This window comes from Macaca mulatta, chromosome 12, assembly GCF_049350105.2.
Source record: "Macaca mulatta isolate MMU2019108-1 chromosome 12, T2T-MMU8v2.0, whole genome shotgun sequence".
Taxonomy (NCBI): domain Eukaryota; kingdom Metazoa; phylum Chordata; class Mammalia; order Primates; family Cercopithecidae; genus Macaca; species Macaca mulatta.
In genome coordinates, this window is record NC_133417.1 from 136,002,193 (window position 1) to 136,014,965 (window position 12,773).

Consider the following 12,773-nt stretch of genomic DNA (forward strand, 5'->3'; position numbering starts at 1 on the left):
CCAGGTTTATATTCATGGCATAAACAATATTCAGGCAGACAAATTAGAGTTGCTCAGCAAAGGTTGTGAGTCCAGCTTTGGAGTAGCAATAGAGAAATTATAGGCACTTTGCTAGATTTCCTGCTCACTTACCCTCCAAGAGCATCTTGGTTCTGGCCTCTAACTCCTTTCTGCATGGGTTTCAGGTGAAATTTTTCTAGTTAACTCTTGGTTATTTATGTATCATTTCTGTGGGTTTTTTTTTTTTTTTGGTTGGTGTGATTTTTGTTTTGAGAAATGTTATTCAGTCCCACTCTGCAAATGTATCTGGGGTCTTATGCAAAGCAGCATGCCAAATGTTATAAGAATATAAAATGACTGTTAATATACAACTTTGCTATCAAGAGGCTTCCAGATTAATTGGGAGTGATACATACATAACATAACAACACATAATCAAGGTTTTAAAAATCTTACAGGTATAAGGAGGGTCTTACACTTTTACTGTGGAGATCTTTATGGAGAAGCTGGTGTTTGAAAGTGGTCTAGAGGCCTGGCGTGGTAGCTCATACCTGTAATCCCAGCACTTTGGGGAGGCCGAGGCAGATGCAGGAGAATCGCTTAAATCTGGGAGATAGAAGTTGCAGTGAGCCGAGATCACGTCACTGCACTCCAGCGTGGGCAACAGTGAGACTCTGTCTCAAAAAGAAAAAGAAAAAGTGGTCTAGATATGGGCAGCATTTTGACAAGTAGAGGAGTGAGGGCATTTCTGAGGAGGGATTACCCACATTGGCATTGCTGTAGTTTCCAAAAATTACTTCAGGGAGCGAAGGGGAGAGGAGCACTATGAACCACTTGTTGATGGCATTGCCCATGGAACTGTGTCCTCTATAGATATTCTTCCTCTTACCTGCCATCAACAAGGTGAGTTTAATTGAATTGCAGTGGACAAAATGAAAACACATGTAGATTGGAACAGTTAAGTAAGAAAGCTTTGAGACCCTGTAGAAGGAAAAGGTAGTGTTTATGTCTGAAGCATGGATTACAGTGGTCATTTTGTAGTTAGGCATAAATCTAACTTTGAACTTCTTGGCAAATAAGGGGGAAAATTTGCGCATAATACAATGGATGATACAGTTTACCTTCCAGTGATTTGATACCTACCAGTTCTTCAAATAGAAACTTTTGCCTAATTACTATTTTTTAAATTATGAAATATGTAAGTATATACATATAGGCTGCAGTATAATGAATTTCCAGCTTCAACAGTTAATACTTTGCTTGCTGTTTCATCTCTCCCCTGCTTTGTTCTCTCAGAGAGGTGGAACTAAAGTATTTTAAAGGAAATCGCAAATCACTCATACTCCCACATGTATGTCTAATTGATAAGGATATTTTTTACATACATTACTATGTTTCATCATAATACCTAACAAAATTAACAGTAATTCCTTAATTGTCATACCCAGTGTATAATTTCTCTGATTGCCAACGTATCTATTTTTCAGTTGGTTTATTTGAATCAGGATCCAGGGAGGGCCCATGCATTGTATTTGACTATATGAGGCTCTTATTATTTAAGTCTCTCCTGTCTTTTTTTTTTTTTTTTTTTTTTTTTTTCCTTTTTCTCACGTTGTTTGCTTTTTTGGAGAAACTGAACGTCTGTCTTGTGAAGTGTCCCATTTTCTGGGTTTAATTTACTGCTTCCCTGTGGTGATGTTAAACTTGTTCCTTCCTCTTGTTGCCTGTAGACTGACCACTAGATCTAGAAGCTTGATTTGATTCAGAATTGTAGTTGGGCTGGGGTGGGAGGGGAGAATCAGATTTTAATAGATGATGCTTTTTGTACTTCCTATTGTGTCGTATCATGAGTCACACTGGTGTGTGGTTGTCCTAATAGATTAGTGTTGTCCATGTACTTAGCCTGTGTATCCTCTATGAAATTCCCCATCATCCTTTCACCTAATGGTTAAGGCCATTGGTGATTGTTGCCTAGTTCCATTATTTCATCAAGAATTACAAAATGGGCTTGGTGCGGTGGCTCACACCTGTAATCCCAGCACTTTGGGAGGCCAAGGCAGGTCGATCACTTGAGGCCAGGAGTTCGAGACCAGCCTGGCCAGCATGGCGAAACCCCGTCTCTACTAAAAATACAAAAATTAGCTGGGCATGGTGACACACACTTGTAGTCCCAGCTACATAGGGAGGCTGAGGCACAAGAATCGTTTGAACCTGAGAGACAGAGTTTGCAGTGAGCTGAGATCATGCTACTGTGCTCCAGCCTGGGCAGTAGAGTGAGACTGTTTCCAAAAAGAAAGAAAGAAAATTATATATATATAACAAAATGGTAATTTTTTTCTTTCCACACTTACTAGTTATGAATCTCCTATGAAGAACTTTCCCTTGTCATCTATTTGGTTATCCTGAAATATAGTCTGTACAGAAAAAGGCAGGATAAATGTGCATCCCTCCCTCTTTTTTTTGAGTATTGCATTGTTGCCTTCACAACCTCCAAGGTAACCAATGAAAATTATTTCTAGTATTATTATAATTGTAATGGGCTCTAATGTTTTACATATATTCTTATATATACATGTTACTATTAAATATACAATATTTTAATGTATGCAAATTCTTGATTTCCACATTAATGCATTGTAGTAATTATTTTTTTATGCTCAAATTCTACCATCTTAGGCCTTTGCAGCACTTTTCAACTTAGCTCCTGTGCTTTTTTTAGCATGACCTCATAAGTACAGTATTTGCTCTCTGGAGTAACATATCCCTGGCTCATCTTGAGTATTTCCTACTCTTTCATGAAATCTTGGTTTCTTTTAGTAGGAAATGATCATGTGCTGATTTTTAAAAAATACACTTTTATATTAGAAAAAAAAATGCACATTGTAAATGCTTAACCTTAAGAAAAATATAAATATCAAGTCATGTTCTCACTACCCGTTATTAACCTTTGATATTTTTTCTCTTAGCATATCCCTCTGCATATATAAAGATGGAATTATATGTATGCAAACTTATATTCAAAGTGTTTTCACTTAAGAGGAGTTGTAGACATTTTTTCATGTCAATAGAAATCCTCAGAAGCATTGATTTTAAATTACTTCTGAATGTTCAGTTCTGTTCACTGAGAATTCTGGTTGGTTTTCCTTTTCCTACTGTATTAAATAACTATTCAGTGGCCATCTTTGTATATAAATCTTAAAGAAGTAATAGATTATGAGGATACACTCGTAGAAGTGTAATTGCGGGCTTAGAAACATTTTTAAGGTTACTGATACATATGAATATATTGATTATAGTGTGAAAGATACTGGACAACCTGACAGACACTGCATAAGAGTTGGTAAAAACCTGCTTTGAAGTCCCAGCTTTTTCGCTTTACTAGCTAGCTTCATGATACTTGAACAAACTAGCCAATAATTTTAAGACTTAGTTTACTTATCTGTAGAACAGAAATAATAGAACTTCTTGTAGGAATGAACGAATGGAAAATCCCACGGTTACTTTCAGGATCAAAATAAATAATAGTTCATGCTACAGATATTCTACAAATATGTGCCTTCTGTGGTTTCAGTGTTGTTTGTTTCCATCAAAACTTATGCTGAGGCTTGGTCCCTAATGTGGCAGTGTTGGGAGGAGATATCTTTAAGAGGTGATTCGGTCATTAAGAGGAATTAATGCCTTTCTCCCGTGATTGAGTTCTCAGTGTTTTGGGACTGGATTAGTTAATGCCAAAGCAGGTTTTAATAAAGTGAGGCCACCTCTGCTGTTTGGTCACTTCACATATGTCCACCTCTTCTTCTCCACCATGTTAAGATGTAGCACAAAACCCTCACCAGAAGCTGACCAGACGCTGCCACCTGATCTTGTACCTCTCAGCCTCTAGAATTGTGAGCTAAATAAATCTCTTTCCTTTATAAATTACCCCAAATTTCAACTGCTTCTTAAAGCTACTCTCGATTTATTTTAATGGAACCTAAGTTACCACCTTTTTTTTTTTTTTTTACTTCTCCGTATGTAGTTCTCAATTTTATTTTTATTTAAAAAATTTTTAGTTATCACAACTTAGTTGCAGCTAAGAAAGGCTTGCTTCCCATTCATCCAAAAGCTAAATCAAGACTTTTAGATGTAGGCTTAAATAGAACAGTAAGGTCATTCATTTTATTCCATTTTATATTGCTATCCAGTTTATATAATAGATATGCAGATACAGTTGCTAAGCACTTTTTAATTCTTATACCATATTGTGAAGTAGCTATTGCTTTTCCCATTTTAGAGATAAGGAAAAAGGGGCTTAGAAATGTCTAAGTCAACTAGTTGAGGCATAACAAAGTCAGGATTTGAACCCAGGCTGTCTTTAAAGCCCGTGTAATTAACTACTGTGCTTTAAATAATTGTTCTGTACTACCAGATAGGTAAGTCTAGCATCTAACACAGTATCTGTAAATAGTTACTGTTTTAACTAAGTAACATTAACACTGGAAGCAGGGGTTTAAGGCTTAGAGCCAGCTGTCTAAAAAGAATGTGTTCATGCATGTACTGCATTTCACTCTCCATGACTGCGTAAGAACCTTAATAATCCTTGTAGGCAACTATCTTATGGTGTGTGGGATTTTTTCTTTGTGCTTTTTGTATTTGACCACGAAGTTCGTGAGTCAGATCTAACACATATGTTAGTGTAGAGTCTTGTGAGCTCAGCTGTCTAGGAATGTGTTGTCATTCAGCAGCTTTTCATTATTGTCTCTAAACACATACGCCCACATCCATACACACCAGAATGTTGTCTTGAGAGCAGGCACTCTTGATGCCTTAAGTTTGTGGCATATAGTAATTACACAGTATTGGAGTGAATGAATGTTCTACTGACTGGCTTATGGACCTTTTGAGTTCTTTTCAGTATTTGTCAATACATAGGTGAATAGGAGTGTGTCACATAACCCAAAAGCAGTCAGATCTCCAAAGATGTGCAGTACCCAACAGGCCTAACTTTAATGGTGTGGGCTTTTGTTTTCCTAATGGGTATCCTGTATATTCTCTAGCACTTTCTTGGGATGTTGCTTTGTACTCTTGAAAATATTCTTGAGAATATTAATGTAATAGAGCAGTGATTTGGTGTCTTTGTTCTTCGTAAGATAGAAGTGGCCATTTCTAGTGTCATCTGGTCTCCATCTGTTTTGGAAAAGAGAGTAGACTTCGGTACCAAAAACCTCCACAAATACAAAGCAAATAATAAAAAGGAGAATATATATCAAACTACTAATAATGACTGTCTCTTACAGGCTTTTCAGGTGACTTTCACTTTCTACCTTATGTAATCCTGTAATGTTTGAATTTTGCATAATGAGCAGTATAACTGTTTTCTAAAAGCTAGAATTTTAACTCTCTGTGATGGACTGAGATGCAGGAGTAGATGGAAAGACTTTCATATTCTGACCCCCCCACACACACCCCCAACCTCAAAGGATATGGAAACTAGCAGAAGGATTTGCTTATGTGCTTTTAAAAAGCAATGCCTTTTTAAAAGTGATTTCAGTGCTCGCTTTGGTGGCACATACCCTAAAATTGGAACGATACAGAGAAGATTAGCATGGCCCCTGCACAAGGATGACACACAAACTTGTGAAACGTTACATATTTACAAAAAAAAAAAAATTTCAATGGTCAGTAAATGTCCCAAGCACGGACAACCAGATCTCCTGCAACATCTCTGTCTTAGTCCATTTGTGCTGCTGTAACAAAATACACGAGTCTGGGTAATTTGTAAAGAACAGAAATTTATTTCTCACAGTTCTGAAGGCTAAGTCCAAGATCAAGGTGCTGGCATTTGGAGTCTGAGGAGGGCTGCATCTTACATGACGAAAGGCAAAAGGTCAAAATAGGGACAAGTGCCATGTCTTCACAATGACAGAAGAGAGCAATCCACTCCTGTAAGCCTTTGTTATAGTGACAGGAGGGCAGAGTCCTCATGACCTAAACACCTCCCATTAGTTTCCACTTGCCAACACTTGCATTGGGAATTAAATTTCCAACCCATGAATTTTGAGGTATATTCAGACCACAGTATCCCCTAGAGGTGATACTGACCCTATTGACAACTCCTGGCCTTTGTGGAGAATGGCGAGAGTCTACCCTTGGTGTCTGTAAAGATAGATTTAGAAAACAGAATTGACTGAAATCATGAACTGAATATACATGGAAGAGTTGAGTAGAGTTTGCTATGACAACCAAGTTTAGTGATGGGGTGAACAGTGGATCCATTCACTCTGAAGGGGAACATTGAAAAAGAAGAAGGACTTAGATGAGATTTGGAGGACATCTATAAGGAGCAGCAGTTGGAAAGGTAGGCCATTGGTCTGGTCGGAAATGGATTTCAGATTGTTGAAACCATAGATGAGATCACCCAGAGAGAATATAGGGTAAGGTGACAGCCAAGAGTGGAACCTTAAAGGACAACAATATTGGAGTAGAGATGAGTCATTGAATTAAATGCAGAAAGGAAAATAAATAAATGGATGGATGGATGGATGGATGCAGGAAAGGAAAGGGCATCGGGAGAGAGAAGAAAACAATTAGCGGAGAGCAGTGCATGAATGCGAAAGGGGGAAGCTAAATGTCCATGCGGATTCAGCTTGCAGTGTCGTAAGTGTTCATTTTATATGAAAGTAATATGTTAACAGTCCCCGACACCACCACTTTGGGATTCAAGCATATACCAATAGTTACCATCAGAAGGAAGCCTATCCCCATAGTAGGTATGGATTGCCACAGCCCACTTTAGAATCCTGTCAGTGTCCGGCTTTGTCCCAGTCACATTAATAATTTTGGCTTAGCCCACAGAATCCTGCTGAGGTTTATTATAAACCATTTTTTGGCCGGGCGCGGTGGCTCACGCCTGTAATCCCAGCACTTTGGGAGGCCGAGGTGGGTGTATCACGACATCAGGAGTTCTAGACCAGCCCGGCCAACATGGTGAAAACCCGTCTCTACTAAATACAAAAATTAGCCAGGCGTGGTGGCACGAGCCTCTTGTCCCAGCTACTGGGGAGACTGAGGCAGAATTGCTTGAACCCAGTAGGTGAAAGTTATAGTGAGCCGAGATTGCGCCACTGCACTCCATCCTGGGCAGCTGCACTCCATCCTGGGCAACAGAGCAAGACTCCATCTCAAAAAAAAATTTAATGGACAAGAGAATTGTATTTGAAAGCCAAATGAATTTTTTAATTAAAAATCTGTTTCTGTTCATTTTCTTCATGAACTTCAGTTATGTCCAAAACATAGTTAAGGCTGTTTTAAAGCAATGTTAAGAAAAACATAGAACATACAGAAAAGTTAACTAACAATGAAAACCCACACACCCACCAACCATCTAAATTTTAAAATTGCAATTTTACTATATTTGCAAATTTGGTACTCTGGCTTAGAAGTAGTTTGGGGAGCAGAAAGGACTTCAGTGTGTCTGGACCTCTAGGATCAAGGCTAGAGGCTGTGCTGTGAGTTGCAGATAGGTAAAACCTAGAGGGCCGTGGTAAGGAATTTGGATTTTATTTATTTTTAAATTTTTTTCCCATAGGTTATTGGGATACAGGTAGTATTTGGTTACATAAGTGGTTTGTGAGGTTTTGGTGCAGCCATCATCCAAGCAGTATAGACTGTACCATATTTGTAGTCATCGTCTTCTTCCTCCTCTTCTTCCTCTTCCTTTTCCCTTTCCTCTTCTTCCCCTTTCCCTCCTTCTTCCCCTTTCCCTCCTTCTTCCCCTTTCCCTCTTCCTTCCCTTTCCCCTCCCCCTCCTCCTCCCCCTCCTCCTTCCCCTCCCCCTCGTCCTCCTTCCCCTCCTCCTCCTTCGCTTTCCCCTCCTTCTCCTTCCCCTCCTTCTCCTTCCCCTCCTCCTCCTTCTCACTCTGTTGCTCAGGCTGGAGTGCAGTGGCATGATTTCAGCTCACTGCAACCTATGCCTCCCAGGTTCAAGCAATCCTCCTGCCTCAGTCCCCCTAGTAGCTGGGATTACAGGCACGCGCCACCATGCCCGGCTAAGTTTTGTATTTTTAGTAGAGACGGGGTTTTGCCATGTTGGCCAGGCTGGTCTCAAACTCCTGACCTCAGGTGATCCACCTGCCTTGGCCTCCAAAATGGTGGGATTACAGGCGTGAGCCGCCGCATCCGGCCTGTTCATAGTCTTCTATCCCTCACCCCCTTCCCCACAAGTCCCCAAAGTCCATTGTATCATTCCTAATGCCTTTGTGTTGTCAAAGCTTAGCTCCCACATATCAGTGAGAACATGTTTGGTTTTCCATTCTTGAGTTACTTCACTTAGAATAATAGTCTCCAGTCTCATCTAGATTGCTGCAAATGCTGTTAATTCATTCCTGTTTATGGCTTAGTAGTCCATCATATATATATACGCATACACATACACACACACACCCCACAGTTTCTTTATCCACTCGTTGATTGATGGGCATTTGGATTGGTTCCATGATTTTCCTCTGGGTAGATGCCCAATAGTGGGATTGCTGGATTAAGTGGTAGTTCTACTTTTAGTTCTTTAAGGAATCTCCACATTGTTTTCCATAGTGGCTGTACTAGTTTACATTCCCACCAGGAGTGTAGAGGTGTTCTCTGATTACCACATCCATGCCAACATGTATTTGTTTATTGATTTTTTGATTATGGCCATTCTTGCAGGAGTGAGGTGATATTGTATTGTGGTTTTGGTTTGCATTTCCTTATCATTAGTGATGCTGAGCATTTTTTTGTGTGTTCATTGGCCATTTGTATATCTTCTTTTGAGAATTGTCTATTTATGTCCTTAGCCCACTTTTTGATGGGATTGTTTATTTTTTTCTTACTGATTTGTTTGAGTTTGTTGTAGATTCTGGGTATTAGTCCTTTGTCAGATGTATATTGTGAAGATTTTCTCCCACTCTGGGTTGTCTATTTACTCTGCTAACTGTTCTTTTGCCATGCAAAAGCACTTTAAGCTCCAGCTATTTATCTTTGCTTTTATTACATTTGCTTTTGGGTTTTTTGTCATGGAATTTGGATTTTATTCTAAGGGCAGTGAAAAATTATTGAAGATCTTAACCAGTGGATTCGTGTTATTCCCTTAAATTCCTCCAAATATGTATTAAAGGAAATATTACTGATGATAAAGGGGAGATGAGAAAGGTAGGTGGATTGTTATGGTGAAATGTATCTTTAAACTGCTGGGACCCTTCTCGAACCATTGCTACTTCCAACTTGGGCATCTCCATACTCTAGGGATTGTCAGTTTCAAAACTCAAGACATGTGCCCATGTGCTTCACATCCTTCAAGGTCACAGAACGCTCCAAATGGCTTGATGGTGGACCAGGCCCCTTTGGAAGGCAGCGTCCCCCCCGGGATAAAGCAGTACCAACTGGAGTCCACTCTTAAAGGTGCCTTTGCTATCACTTGAGCATTGTCTGAAGGTCACACACGAGCCTGTGAAGGAATTAACTCCTGTGTTACTTAACAACTGGGATGGATTCTGAGAAATGCATCAGGCAGTTTCGTCGTTGTGCAAATGTCATAGAGTGTACAGTACTTACATAAACCTAGATGGTATAGTCAACTACCTAGTAATCTATGTGATATAGCCTGTTGCTCCTAGGCTGTAAACCTGTACAGCATGTTACTGTGTTGAATACAGTAGGTATTTGTAGCACAAAGCACTAAGTGATAGGAACTTTTCAGCTCCATTGTAATCTTATGGGACCACTGTCATGTAATGCAGTCAGTCATTGACTGAAACCTTATCAGGCAGCTACATGACTGTGTAAGATAATTAAGCTTGATACTTAGCAAACCTGAACATAAGAAACAAATTCTGTAATGCAGAAGTTTTGGGGAGTGTTATTTCCTGTTTTTTGCCTACCAAAATCTTGGGTAATTATATTAAGAGTTGATGAGCCTAAGGACATACATGATTTTTGAGAATTATTACACTCATACTTTAAAGAGGATAGTTTTTAACTGTATTATTTATTTATTTATTATTTATTTTTGAGATAGAGTTTTGCTCTGTCACCCAGGCTGGAGTGCAGTGGCGTGATCTCAACTCACTGCAACCTCCCCCTCCCGGTTCAAGCGATTCTCCTGCCTCAGCCTCGTGAGTAGCTGGGATTACAGGCGCACGCCACCACGCCCAGCTGATTTTTATATTTTTAGTAGAGATGGGGTTTCACTATGTTGGTCAGGGTGGTCTTGAACTCCTGACATCGTGATCTGCTGGCCTCGTCCTCCCAAAGTGCTAGGATTACAGGTGTGAACCACCACGCCCGGCCTTTAACTGTATTTTTAAAACTAAATCATGAAAAATGATTTATTTACCAATGTATTTGGATCCTACTGAGGAATGTCACTTCTTCTTTTGGGTAGTTGTTACTGTGTTTCTTTTCCTTCTTATTTAAATTTAAGTTAGGGTCTTACTCTGTCACTCAGGCTGGAGTGCAGTGGTACGGTCACCACCTCTTAGGCTCAAGTGATGCTCCAACCTCAGCCTTCTAGTTAGCTGGCTGGGCTCACACGTATGCACCACCATGCCCAGCTAATTTTTAAATTTTTTGTAGAGACAGAGTCTCGCTATGTTGCCTAGGCTGGTCTCGAACTCCTGACCTCAAGCAGTCCCTCCACCTCAGACTCCCAAAGTGCTGAGATTACAGGTGCGAGCCACCTCACCTGGCCTGTATTTCTATAGAATACAGTCTTACTTGTTCATATGTTCTGTAAAATCTTAGCTGCCTGGTATATTAATTAACAGAAATAATTGTGTCGTGCCTCCCCTTGCCCCCACAGAAATATTTTATATATGTGTTCTTTTTGGTGGCTGTACTCTTTCTGCTATAACCAACTTTTGATGTGTGGTAGGACTTGTAAACCTCTGTTACCCTGGAAAGTCACATCTTTCACTGTTGAGCCAGAGCTGAAAATATCTCTGTTGCATAGCATCGTAACACTTCCTGCAAATACCGTTTGAACATTCCCACCCTCCACATCACTGCTATTATTTGCAGAGTTACAGATAGGAAAGAGAATATTTTCAGAGGACATATTGTGAGTGTGATACACTGTTTATGGAGAAGCAACCTGCATGCCCCCCCCCCCCCCACGCCCACTCCCCTGCCCAAAGGAAAAAGTAATGATCCAGGAAAAGGAAAAGAATGACCCAGGCTTTTTGTCCCGTCTAGCTTGTAGAGCAATCATATGACAGCTAGTTGAGAGTGACTCCCCTAACATCAGTTCAAACTTTTAGGCATGGAAAAGTTATTTAGAAGTGGACTTAAACATCTTTGGATTTTATGGCTGGGCATGGTGGCTCACACCTGTAATCCCAGCACTTTGGGAGGCCAAGGTGGGTGGATACCTTGAGGCCAGGAGTTGAGACCAGTGTAGCCAACATGGTGAAAACCCATCTCTACTAAAAATACAAAAATTAGCTGGGTTGGTGGCTCACACCTATAGTCCCAGCTACTTGGGAGGCTAACGCTGAAGCCCAAAAATCGCTTGAACCTGGGAGATGGAGGTTACAGTGAGCCAAGATTGTGCTACTGTACTCCAACCTGGATGACACAGCGAGACTCTCAAAAAAAAAAAAAAAATTCTTGGATATTTAAGAACCTATGACAAAGGACATGCATTAAACTGTTTCTCTTTGGTTAATGAAAATGTGGTTTTAATTTTATCAAAAAAGTATTTACAAGGTGACAGAAGGTGAGATAGGCAATATTTGGGGTTAGAGATGGGTCGGAATAGTTCACATCAGAACATGTTGAGAAATAACATACTCGTTTATGATTTAGTTGTAGGCTTGACATTAGCATTCATTTGCATGTTTTAAACATTCTTTATAAACAAATATGTAAGTCACTCTATTTCAAACTTAAGGGAAAAGCACGCAAGTTTGTTCATCAAATGAAATATTAGGCAAAGCTCAAAAGAAGTGTTACACTATGCAATGGACGTATTTTTGTGTTTATATAGAAGGAAAACCGTAGGGTTGGGGTGTCTGAGAGCCACCTTTTCTTACTTGGGTGTGTGTGGGGAGCACCTTGGGCAGTTAAATATAGGATTTTGAAACTTAGAAAACCACTGATCTAAATGATCCATAAGGTTTTTCTAAAAAGTGTCATCTTTTGGTGTCTGATACGAACCTGTTTAGTGCCTATGAGTTTAACTTCTAGTTTTTTTTTTTTTTTTACTGAAAAATGGTTAACTTCCAACATGTTCCCCAGTCACTTCCATTGTTTGTCTTGTTAACTTTGTTTCTTCGTAGTGCCTTCTTGGAATAGTTTCATGTCCTCCTTTTGGATGATGTAATACTGTGGTTTATGTGGTTGAAATGTTGTTTTCTACTACACCCCCCAAATTAAGAACTTCTAGAAGTTCATCATCCCCAGGGTTTTATCCAGCGAGTTCTTTCATAGGAGATGGTCAAATCCAGGCAAATACATGTTGACAACTGTCACATAGGGGATTAGAAGATTTAATGGGAGATTTTTTCCCCCATCCAGCCTTCTCTCTAGCTCTGAGACCCTGTGACTGCCTGAATAAGAGGATGGGTATGCCAAGGAAGTGTGTGTCATATTCGGGGCAACCCACTGGGTGCTTAGGAGGAGCAGCATGAACACCGGGAAAAGAGCGTCTGGAGAGACCTAGATAGTAGGCTGTTGGTAGTGCTGTTTGGCTAAACACACTACCTAAGTTTTTGCCTCAGTTGCCTCAGCTATAAAATAGATAGCTGTCATTTTGATGTACA

General features: G+C 39.8%; 1 protein-coding gene and 1 non-coding gene across 11 annotated transcripts in view; both read left to right on the top strand.

Annotated features, from left to right (window-relative positions):
• CAB39 (calcium binding protein 39) overlaps positions 1 to 12,773 on the top strand; it is a 105,111-nt gene that overhangs the window by 29,669 nt on the left and 62,669 nt on the right.
• Positions 5,530 to 5,636, top strand: LOC114671682 (U6 spliceosomal RNA). Its single transcript, XR_003721699.1, has one exon. It is a non-coding gene; the product is annotated as a U6 spliceosomal RNA (small nuclear RNA).